The sequence below is a fragment of the Acomys russatus genome, chromosome 20 (assembly GCF_903995435.1).
Source record: "Acomys russatus chromosome 20, mAcoRus1.1, whole genome shotgun sequence".
Lineage (NCBI taxonomy): Eukaryota > Metazoa > Chordata > Mammalia > Rodentia > Muridae > Acomys > Acomys russatus.
Window position 1 is genome coordinate 35,452,359 of NC_067156.1, and position 9,464 is coordinate 35,461,822.

At 43.8% G+C, this 9,464-nt stretch overlaps 1 pseudogene; it reads left to right on the forward strand.

Moving 5' to 3' along the window:
• Nucleotides 1-7,080: 7,080 nt before the first annotated feature.
• Nucleotides 7,081-8,082, forward strand: LOC127204254 (60S acidic ribosomal protein P0-like; annotated as a pseudogene).
• The last annotated feature ends 1,382 nt before the right edge of the window (nucleotides 8,083-9,464 follow it).

A 9,464-nucleotide genomic window follows, 5' to 3' on the forward strand; every position in this document is an offset into this window, starting at 1 on the left:
GAAGTCGTAACTCACAGTCACTAAGTAATATCCGGGGTGATACCAGGTTCTCCCAGCACTCCTCGGTCCCTCTCTGCTGCAGGATGTGGCTGGCATACCCTGCTCTCTACACTGGACTTTCCAGGACAGGGCTTTTCTTTCCTATTGACCATTTTGTTGCTCTTGCTTTTTCCCTCTTTCTTCCCCCCTTAAATGGCAGCCAAGAGCTGCTTCCAATGTACCTACATTTATATACTTTAACCTGCCTTGCATAAAAAGAAATCCAATATCCTCAATTTTTAATTATATGCAAAAGGAGGAATGTTAGCATATAAGCAGCTTCATAAGCCTGCCTCTTGGCTGCCTAGCAACCGATGATGTAACTGCCTGCCTCTGCTAGGTTTGTGTCAGACTATAAAAGGGACTACCTGCCATCTTGTCCCTCTCTTCTTCCTGCACTTCTCTCTTGCTCTTTCTCTAAGGGTGCCCTCTACCCCTTACTGTCTCTCTGTCACTCTACCCTAATGGCCCACTCATGTTTCAACTCTTCACTTCCCTTCTACCCAAATAAATCTTTCCTTATTAAAAAAAAAAAAACAGTCAAGGAGATTCCCATATCATGTTACTGGAAGCTCGGGCTAACGTTTCTCTTGCCTTATTGTCTTAATAGAGCAGGAGTTTAGAGTGCTGGTGGTATATGACAAGGGTAAGATGCTAGTCGCCTGTGACAGGCTTGTGTGGGAGAGCTCGATGGAGGCTTTTCACTGTCCAAATCCCTGGGGATATGGCACTGGGAAGACCCTAATAGGACAAGGATGTCCCACCATTGTCTTATCTTCTCATTCTCGTCCATAGAGCATCACGGAGGGATGAAATCTGCAGGTGGAGGAGAATTCCCAGAGGCCAAGTGGTCATGCTACAGTTGCATTTGGTAGCAGTTATGTCCGGATGCTGGCCCTTGAGAGCATTTCCCTTTTGTGTTTTATAACATAGAGGAAGGCGTGCTCAAAGAACTGAGGAAGCTGAGGGCTCAATCTCCTAAGTGACTTGTGATGCACCGATTGCTCCATTCTGAGTGTCTAATCCCCAAGCCCTTACAGCTCTGAAAACCTCCATGGTTGCTATATATCACCTGAGGACTGTCCATCCCATTCTGACCATCTCAGTTAACTGCTTCCTTGTCGCACAGTGCCCTTTGTGCTGACCATTGTTATGTTTACTTGACATAGGTTAGTCATTGAGAGATGGAAACCTTAAATGAGAAAATACCTCCACAAGATTAGGCTGTAGGCAAGCAAGCCTGTAGGTTATTTTTCTTAATTCGTGATTGATGTGGGAGGGAACAGTTTATTGTGAGTGGGGCCATATTTGAGCTCCTGGGCCTGGGTACTATAAGAAAGCAGGCTGAGTAAGCTAGTAAGCAGCCCTCCTGCATGGCCTCCGCATCAGCTCCTGCTTCCAGGTTCCTGTTCTGCTTGAGTTTGGTCCTGACTTCCTTTGATGATGAACAGTGCTGTGGAATTTTAAGTGGAATAAACCCTCTCCTCCCCAAGTTGCGTTTGGTCAGGGTGTTTCATCACAGCAATAGTAACCCTGACTAGGATGCCCCCATCCTCCACTCCCAAATCGTCTTCTGATGTCCACCAAGCTTTCTTAGTAAGGTCAGTAATGGAAAGTCTAGAGTCCCTAGGGAAGGGAATGTTTCCTACCACTTTGTTTTGTAATATTTGAAAAAGAAAAGATTAAAAAAATGGAAACCCTTGGTTTCTTAGGTTTACCTGTATTATATTTTTTGTTGATCATTGTAGCCTGTCAACTTCTAAGCAGTCAGCGATTCCAGTAAAATCTGCTCTGTTGTTTATGGATCTTGACAGTGTCAGGTGACACCCAAGGACTGCCTGGATTACAAATTGTTTTTGTGTTTTATTTATCACAAGTTTTATATTGGACTAGATTAACTTTATCTCTTATTGACATATTAGTCATAGCTAATATACGTTGCTTTAGTGTGCTCATTGGATAGTTTAGCTTGGAGTCCCCTAGAAGCTGACCTTGAGTATAGGATATTATTTCGAGCTCCAAAAACATTGACCTAGAAAAGAAGATTTGATGCAGCGATAGAAGCAGAAAGTACCTGGGAAACCCTGAAGCCTCCTCCCACAGTGGGGTAGCTTAATTGTGTAGAGAAACCATAGGAAACAATGCTAAAAACAAACCTTAGAATTGTCTTACCTAAGAGTAAAGGTGGTAGAGTATTTATACTTATGGGGGGAAGGACCATCTCTGCCTGCGCTTGGGTACATCTCTCCTTTAAAGATACACAAACCTGAGGGCTGGAGAGATGGCTCAGTGCTTAAGAGTACTGACTGTCATCAAGAGGACCTGGGTTCAAATCCCAGCACCCACATGGTAGCTCACAACTGTCTGTAACTCCAAGATCTGACACCCAGAGACATACATGCAGGCAAAACACCAGTACACATAAAAATAAAAAAAAAAATAATTTAACGATACACAAACCCAGTTGTGCTTTGTGCTCTAAACCTGTAACCCTCGGGATTGGAAAGCTGAGGCAGGAGAACTGAAAATTTAAAGCCAGCCTGAGCTATATAGTAAAACTCCTGTTTAAGAAGAAATGAGGTGACAACAGTGGCTGTAGACATTCTGGGTGAGCATCCCTGAAAATCTGAAGAGTCAGGAAACTGTGGTGTTTAGATGAAGTGTGGTAACTGAAATGTCTAGAGTGAGTCTAGGGTGTAGAAGACTCCGGGTTTAATTTCCAGCACCCAGCAGCATCTTTGTTTTTGTTTTTCTTTTTCGAAACAAGGTTCCTCTGTGTAGTTTTGACTGTCCTAGACTTGCTTTGTAGATCAGGCTAGTCTTGAAGTCACAGAGATTTTCCTGCCTCTGTCTCCCCAAGTGCTGAGATTACAGGCATGCTCCACCATGCCCGGCTCTTAACACCACCTTTTAAAAAATGTGTTTTGGTTCATAATAATCTTTCAAATAATTTGAATCCATAATCTTTTTTTCTAAATTATTATTATTGCTGTTTTTGTTGAGATAGGTGCTCACTATGTAGCTGGCCTGACCTCATAGAGATCTGCCTGCTCTGTCTCCCAAATGCTGGGATTTAAAGCTTGCACAACCATGCCCAGCAGATTATATTATTTTAATTTAATCTTGTTGTATAGTGATTAAAAAAAAAATCACAGCGAGAGCTCAAGCATTTAGATTACAGCATACCACAATTTAAAAACAAAGAGCTGGTGACATAGTTAGTGGCTATAGGCAGTTTGCAGGTGCTGCCTTTAAGGTGCTGGCAGCCTCTCTTTCCTACCTCTGGACATGCTTAATCTCTTACTAGCGCTCTCTCTCACATCCAAACCACCTAAAGAGGCACATAGGTGCTCCATCAGGAGCCACAGGTGAACTTCCTGCAGACAGCCACAGGACACTACTACATCCTGGCATATGGTGACAAGCCAGCCGAGGCTGCTTTATCACTACCATGGATGAGATTTGACCCCAGGTAACAGGACTCTGCACAGGAACTATCCACCAGAGCCCAACCTTACACCGTCAAGAAATCTATGAAGGCGGCTCCCCAAGGTCTTTCTGTGTGTCCTAGCCTGGATGGCTATCTTGTTTTAAGTCATAAGATTTTTCAGAGTCGGGGGATGCAGTTATGTTGAGCTAGTTCACAGAAGAATCTAATTGGGTTTCTGGGAAGCATTTTTGATATTTATTAGAAGACCTTTTTCTATATATGAGAAGTTCATTTGCTTTGAGCAAGAGGATGATTTTGAGGAATCTAAGGATATGGTATAGCTGGGAAATGGTGGAGCATGCCTTTAATCCCAGTGCTCGGGGAGGCAGAGGCAGGTGGATCTCTGTGAGTTCGAGGCCATCCTGGTCTACAAAGTGAATTTCAGGATAGCCAGGGAAGCCCTGTCTCAAAAACAAAACAAAAACCAAAAAAACAAAATCAAAACAGATGTGCAGATTGATAAACAGCCTAGGAACCCGAGGGAAACTTAAGCAGATAGGTTGTCCTGAGGCTAAACGAAGATGTGTTGAAAAGTGCATTCATCAAGTAGGTTCTTGTGTTTGAGGTTTAGGCAGGTGTCTTACTCTGCTAAGTAATTTTAATTGTTCTTCATAGGCTCCCAGCCTTATCAGCTAATTAGAACACCATGGTGCTTCCGACTTGTCTCTCCATATACTAATTGGCTTTGAGCGTGCTCACTCATTCATCCAGATCTACCCAGCTAGCTAGGTGTTAAAAAGATCATAGAGCCAAAAGCCACACTTCCTTCTCTTGAAAAGCTTGAGGTGTCTTTGATACCTAAATATGGAGGAAATAAAAAAAAAAATGACATAGAGAACAGAAAATGACTCATGGGAAACAAGACTTCTGAGTGCTTTCAGGTGTTAAGAAAGCATGATTGGGAATTTCCACTCAAGCAGGGAACTGCAGTTAGACTTATCTTGAATTGTTGAAATGCCTCCAAATCTGACACCATAATAATGTCTTAACATTTGACCTGTTTCCTCTGTTTTATGAAATAAAAACAGTGACAGCAAATAGCTCAATGACACTAATGTATATGTAGAAGGATCCAATCTAAGTTTTATGGATGGATAAAGTCATTTAAAATGATAACCCAGTCTTCAGACAGTCCTTTGCAGTAGACCATCACTGTCCCTATGTTCAAAGCAGCTATAGAGTCACTAAGTAGCCTGTGCTCACACAGCAAGAGATAGCAAGCTTAGGATTTGAACCTATGCAGTCATGACTAATTGACAGGACACTGCCTCTTAGTATAAAGCTATATGTTTTATAAATGAGGTTATTTTTTAAATTGATTTGCTCATGTTTTATGTGGGTTTTGCCTGCATGTATGTATGTGCACCATGATCTTGGTGCCTGCAGGGGTCAGATCCTTTGGAATGAGAGTTATGGATGGTTGTTGTGAGCCACCACATGGGTGCTGGGAATCTAACCCAGGTTTTGTGCCAGAGCCACAGGTGCTCTTAATGGCCCCATGCCCCAGCTAAGTCTCCAGCCCCAAATGAGTTTTTAAATGCCAAGTTAGTAACTCACTTCTGCCTCCCTTGTAACTTAGCTAGCAATAGCACTGTATCCATCTAACAGTTTTATTCTCACTTTAACATAGTACTCAATTGATTTTGCTTGCCCTGGCTCTATTTTGCTAAAATGGAATCGTTACATCATTACATCACTAGAGACGAGTAACTGACTCAGTATATGTCCACTCTTTCATGCATCACTTTCATAAAGCTGCAGATTATTGGGGTAAGATCAAAGTATAAGATTGCACCTGGATGAAATCAGTTAGTTGTTTGGTTGGTTGGTTGGTTGAAGCCAGGGTCTCACTCTGTAGTGCCCTCTCTCTCTCTTCTCTCTCTCTCTCTCTCTCTCTCTCTCTCTCTCTCTCTCTCTCTCTCTCTCTCTCTCTCTCTCTGTGTGTGTGTGTGTGTGTGTGTCCTGGAACTCTCTATGTAAACCAGGCTTGCTTCAACCTCACAGAGGTCTCCTTCCCTCTGCCTCCCAAGTGCTGGGATTAAAGGTGTGCACTTTCATACCCAGCTTGTAGTTTTTACCTTCCTTCACCACTCTTGTTTGAACATACCTATCCAGTTAAGCCTGGAAGAAATCAACTTGTAGTGAAAAGAATATACCTGTGGCAAGAATAAGCAAGGGTCCACTTGCCTTGTTTGTGCCTTAAAGCTTGCTTCAGCCTAGGCAGAGACCTCCAACTCATTGCAGAGGAATCTGCGTGTGTGCCTTTCCAAGTTGTTTACTGGTTTGTTTCAACCAATTCTCCAGTAATCTGTATCACTTCTACCTCTTCTGAAGAAAGTCACAGCTTAATCAGCTTCCAGTGACAATCAGGAACCCATCTTAGTATGCAAAACATCTCATCTGTAAATGGCCCAGACTCAGTTGAAATTTTGGAACCTTTTAATATAGACAATAGGAGCAATGGACCTTCCATTTTGGAGTTAGATGTTCTTACTTGATAGTTGGTAGTATGTGCCTGCAATCCCACAACCCTAAGGCAGAGGCAGGAGGATTGCTGCAAGTTGGAGGCGAGCCTGTTCTACAATGTGGGTTCCAGGCAAAAAAAAAAAAAAAAAAAAAAAAAAAAAGAGCTACACAGAAAGATCCTATCTCAAGAAAGAAAATCAAAAGGAAACAACAACAGAAAAGGCCTTACTGTTCGGCAATAGGCCAAGTGAACGTAGCAGAAGCTGTAGGAGGCGTACAGGCTGTTTTGGTGAGCGGTGGTCTGACCTGGTCCTCACTGCTCCAGCCACCTGTGCTGTACTTCAGGGAAATCAAACCGTCTAGCAGAGCTCTGCAGCAGGATTTTGTAGGATGCTAATTCTTTCGGAAAGTATTTTGTCTGCTTCTCTTGTGGAATACTGATTTCTAAAAAGTCTTATCTGTAGGATCTCCTCCACTGCCAGTCTAAGATTCTTCTGTCTTAATTAACATATCAACGGGCACTACAGGATTAATAAAAGATTACTCTTGGGAGGTACTTAGGGTCTCAGCTCCTCTGTCCCCTCCTCCTCTCATTTCTTCTCGTTTCATCTCACATTTTGGAATCCAGTGGGTACTCTCTTGATTGCAGTCCTGAATATATGTGTTGGTGGCAGCTGGTAGGGGAATAAACAGGACACAACAGATGTGTCAAAAACTAGGGTGGACTCAGCTCATATTGAAATTGCTTTTCGAGTGCGTCTAAGCCAAGCAGCTCACAGCCATCCTTAAGTATTACGTTATTAAGCTAAAAAGGTTAGTTAAAAGTGCAATAAATATGTACTAGACTTAATGAGTTTTAGAAAAACTTAAATATATAAAATATATTTTAAATAATAATATGTTTGTTATATATAAATATGTAAAAACTTAAATATATACTAGACCTAATGAGTTTTTTGAAAAAAGTATAATGTCTTGATTGGAAGATCAGGTTTAAAAATAAGGGTTTCTGCTTCTCTTGCTAGGCATCCTCAGAGTGACATCATCTTTAAACCCCATGTGTCAATCCTTGATGTACTGCCCTGATGCCCAGGAAAGACAGGGTGACCTGAAAGTCCAACTACTTCCTTAAGGTCATGTAACTGTTGGATGATTACCCAAAATGCTTCACTGTGAGAGCAGACAATGTGGGCTCCGAGCAGATACAGCAGACGCACATGTCCCTAGGAGGGAAGGCTATGGTGCTGATGGACAAGAACATCATCATGCCCAAAACCATTCGGGGCCACCTGGGAAAGAACCCAGCTCTACAGAAGTGGCTGCCTCACATCAGGGCCAATGTGGGCTTTGTGTTCACCAAGGAGGCCCTCCCTGGGGTTAGGGACATGCTGCTGGCCAATAAGGTGCCAGCTGCCACCTGTCCTGGTGCTATTGGCCCCTGAGAGGTCACTGTTCCTGCTCAGAACATTGGTCTGGGGATGGGAAGACCTCTTTCTTCCAGGCTTTAGGCATCACCACTAAACTCTCAGGCGGTACCCCTGAAATTCTGAGCGGTGTGCAACTGATAAAAACTGGAGACAGCGTTGGAGCTAGTGAAGCCACACTGCTGAACCTCCTGAGTATCTCTTCCTTCTTTTGGGGTGTGGTCATCCAGCAGGTGTTTGGCAATGGTAGCATTTATAACCCAGAAGTGCTGGACATCACAGAACCAACTCTGTACCCCACCTTTATCCTCCCCCCATCAACCCCTACCTCCCTACCCGACTCCCCTCCCCCTTCCTAGAGGGTGTCTGAAATGTTGCCGGTGTTTGTCTACAGATTGGTTACCTCACTCACTGTTGCCTCAGTGCCACACTCTACCATCGGTGGATGCATGCGAGTCCCGACTTTGTCTGCGGAGACTGACTAAACCTTCCCAGTTGCTGAGAAGGTCAAGGCCTTCTGGGCTGATCCATCTTCATTTGTGGTTGTTACCCCTGTGGCTGCCGCCACCGTGGCTGCCCCTGCAGCTTACACAGCCCCTGCACACGCAGCCAAGGAAGACAGAGGAATCAGAAGAGGACATTGGATTTGGTCTCTTTGGCTAATCCCCTCAAAGCAACCAAGTCAGCCAGCTTAATTTGAGAAACATGCAAATAAAGGCCGACTTCTCTTTAAAAGGGCACAGGGGGTTTCCCTGTATGCCTAGCCTCCGGGGTACATGTTCTGACTATGCACTGCCTGAGGTCACAAATGGCCCTCCTAGTTGTTCCCCCATCACTTCAACCAGGCCGTTGAGGATGACGCCCAGGCTAGATTTAGACCAAAGAGTCCTCCTGTTTAATTCATGTGAGGTTCGGTGTAGAGGTCTGGAGTTTGAAGAGGCCCCTAAAGCAGTTCTTTCTACTTAACAAGCAAGGCTGAGAAATAGTGGCTCGAAGGATTTCCCAGAGGCAAGTGCTGAGTCCTGGGGAAGAGGTTACAATTTGTCCGTTTTCTCTATGTTCACACTTCTAGTGTCACACACACACACACACACACACACATTCGGCTGTCACATTTTGCCCTTAAGACGTGCTTTTCGTAAGAACGCTGAGCACGAATGAGAAGAGTGAGGACGTCCTGCGTGGACGTCACATGTGCAGGTTCCATGTGAGTTTTATAATAAACTAAAAGCCTTGTGTGAGAAGACTACAATGGTTGTTTCTAGTCTACCATTCTCTATAGGTCCCTGTGGAGGGGACTATAGGGGGGATCGTGGCTGGGTCAAATGCCACAACTTGGCATGTGCCCCCCACATAGTGATCGGACTAGAGGGCATGCTGGCTCTGCCTCTGCCCTTCTGTCTCTGTCAAAAAGTCTATGGCAGTGCTTAGGGGCTGTGAGTGCATGCCAGAATCATGTAGGGAACTTTCTAGATCCTGCTTTTGAGCTGTAGGTCTGGGGCAGGGCCAGTCAGGGTATCAAAGTGCTCTTTCCCTGAACATCTGTGATGCCAAGCATTTCCGGGTTATAAGTGTTGCCGTTGTTGAATACCTGTTGGGTGATCACCCCAAAGGAGAAGGGAGAGATGTTCAGGAAAACAGCGATTTAAAAAAGACCATGCTTTTATGAGTGCTATATGGGTATAAGACTCAGCCCACTAGTCCTCATTCTCTTGCCTTCACTAACATGGGCTCTCGTTAGGATTAGGCCCCTTTCTGGCTGTAGTAGTTAGTGACTGTCTTCCTCACCCTGCCCTTAGCACTCCCATTTCATTTCTTTTTATTTATTTATTTATTTATTTTTTGCTCTCAACTTTTATCTTGATTTATTCTCCTCCTACTTGCACACTTTCAGGTGTATTTGCTTCTTTACAACTAGGTTACGAACATCTTTAGATGGGAATTGTATTCTGAATTTTCATAATTGTGGCTATGTATAGATTATTAACCAATATCTGTAGATTAAATACACCTACTCCATCAGTTTGACTGACACATGCCAAGGG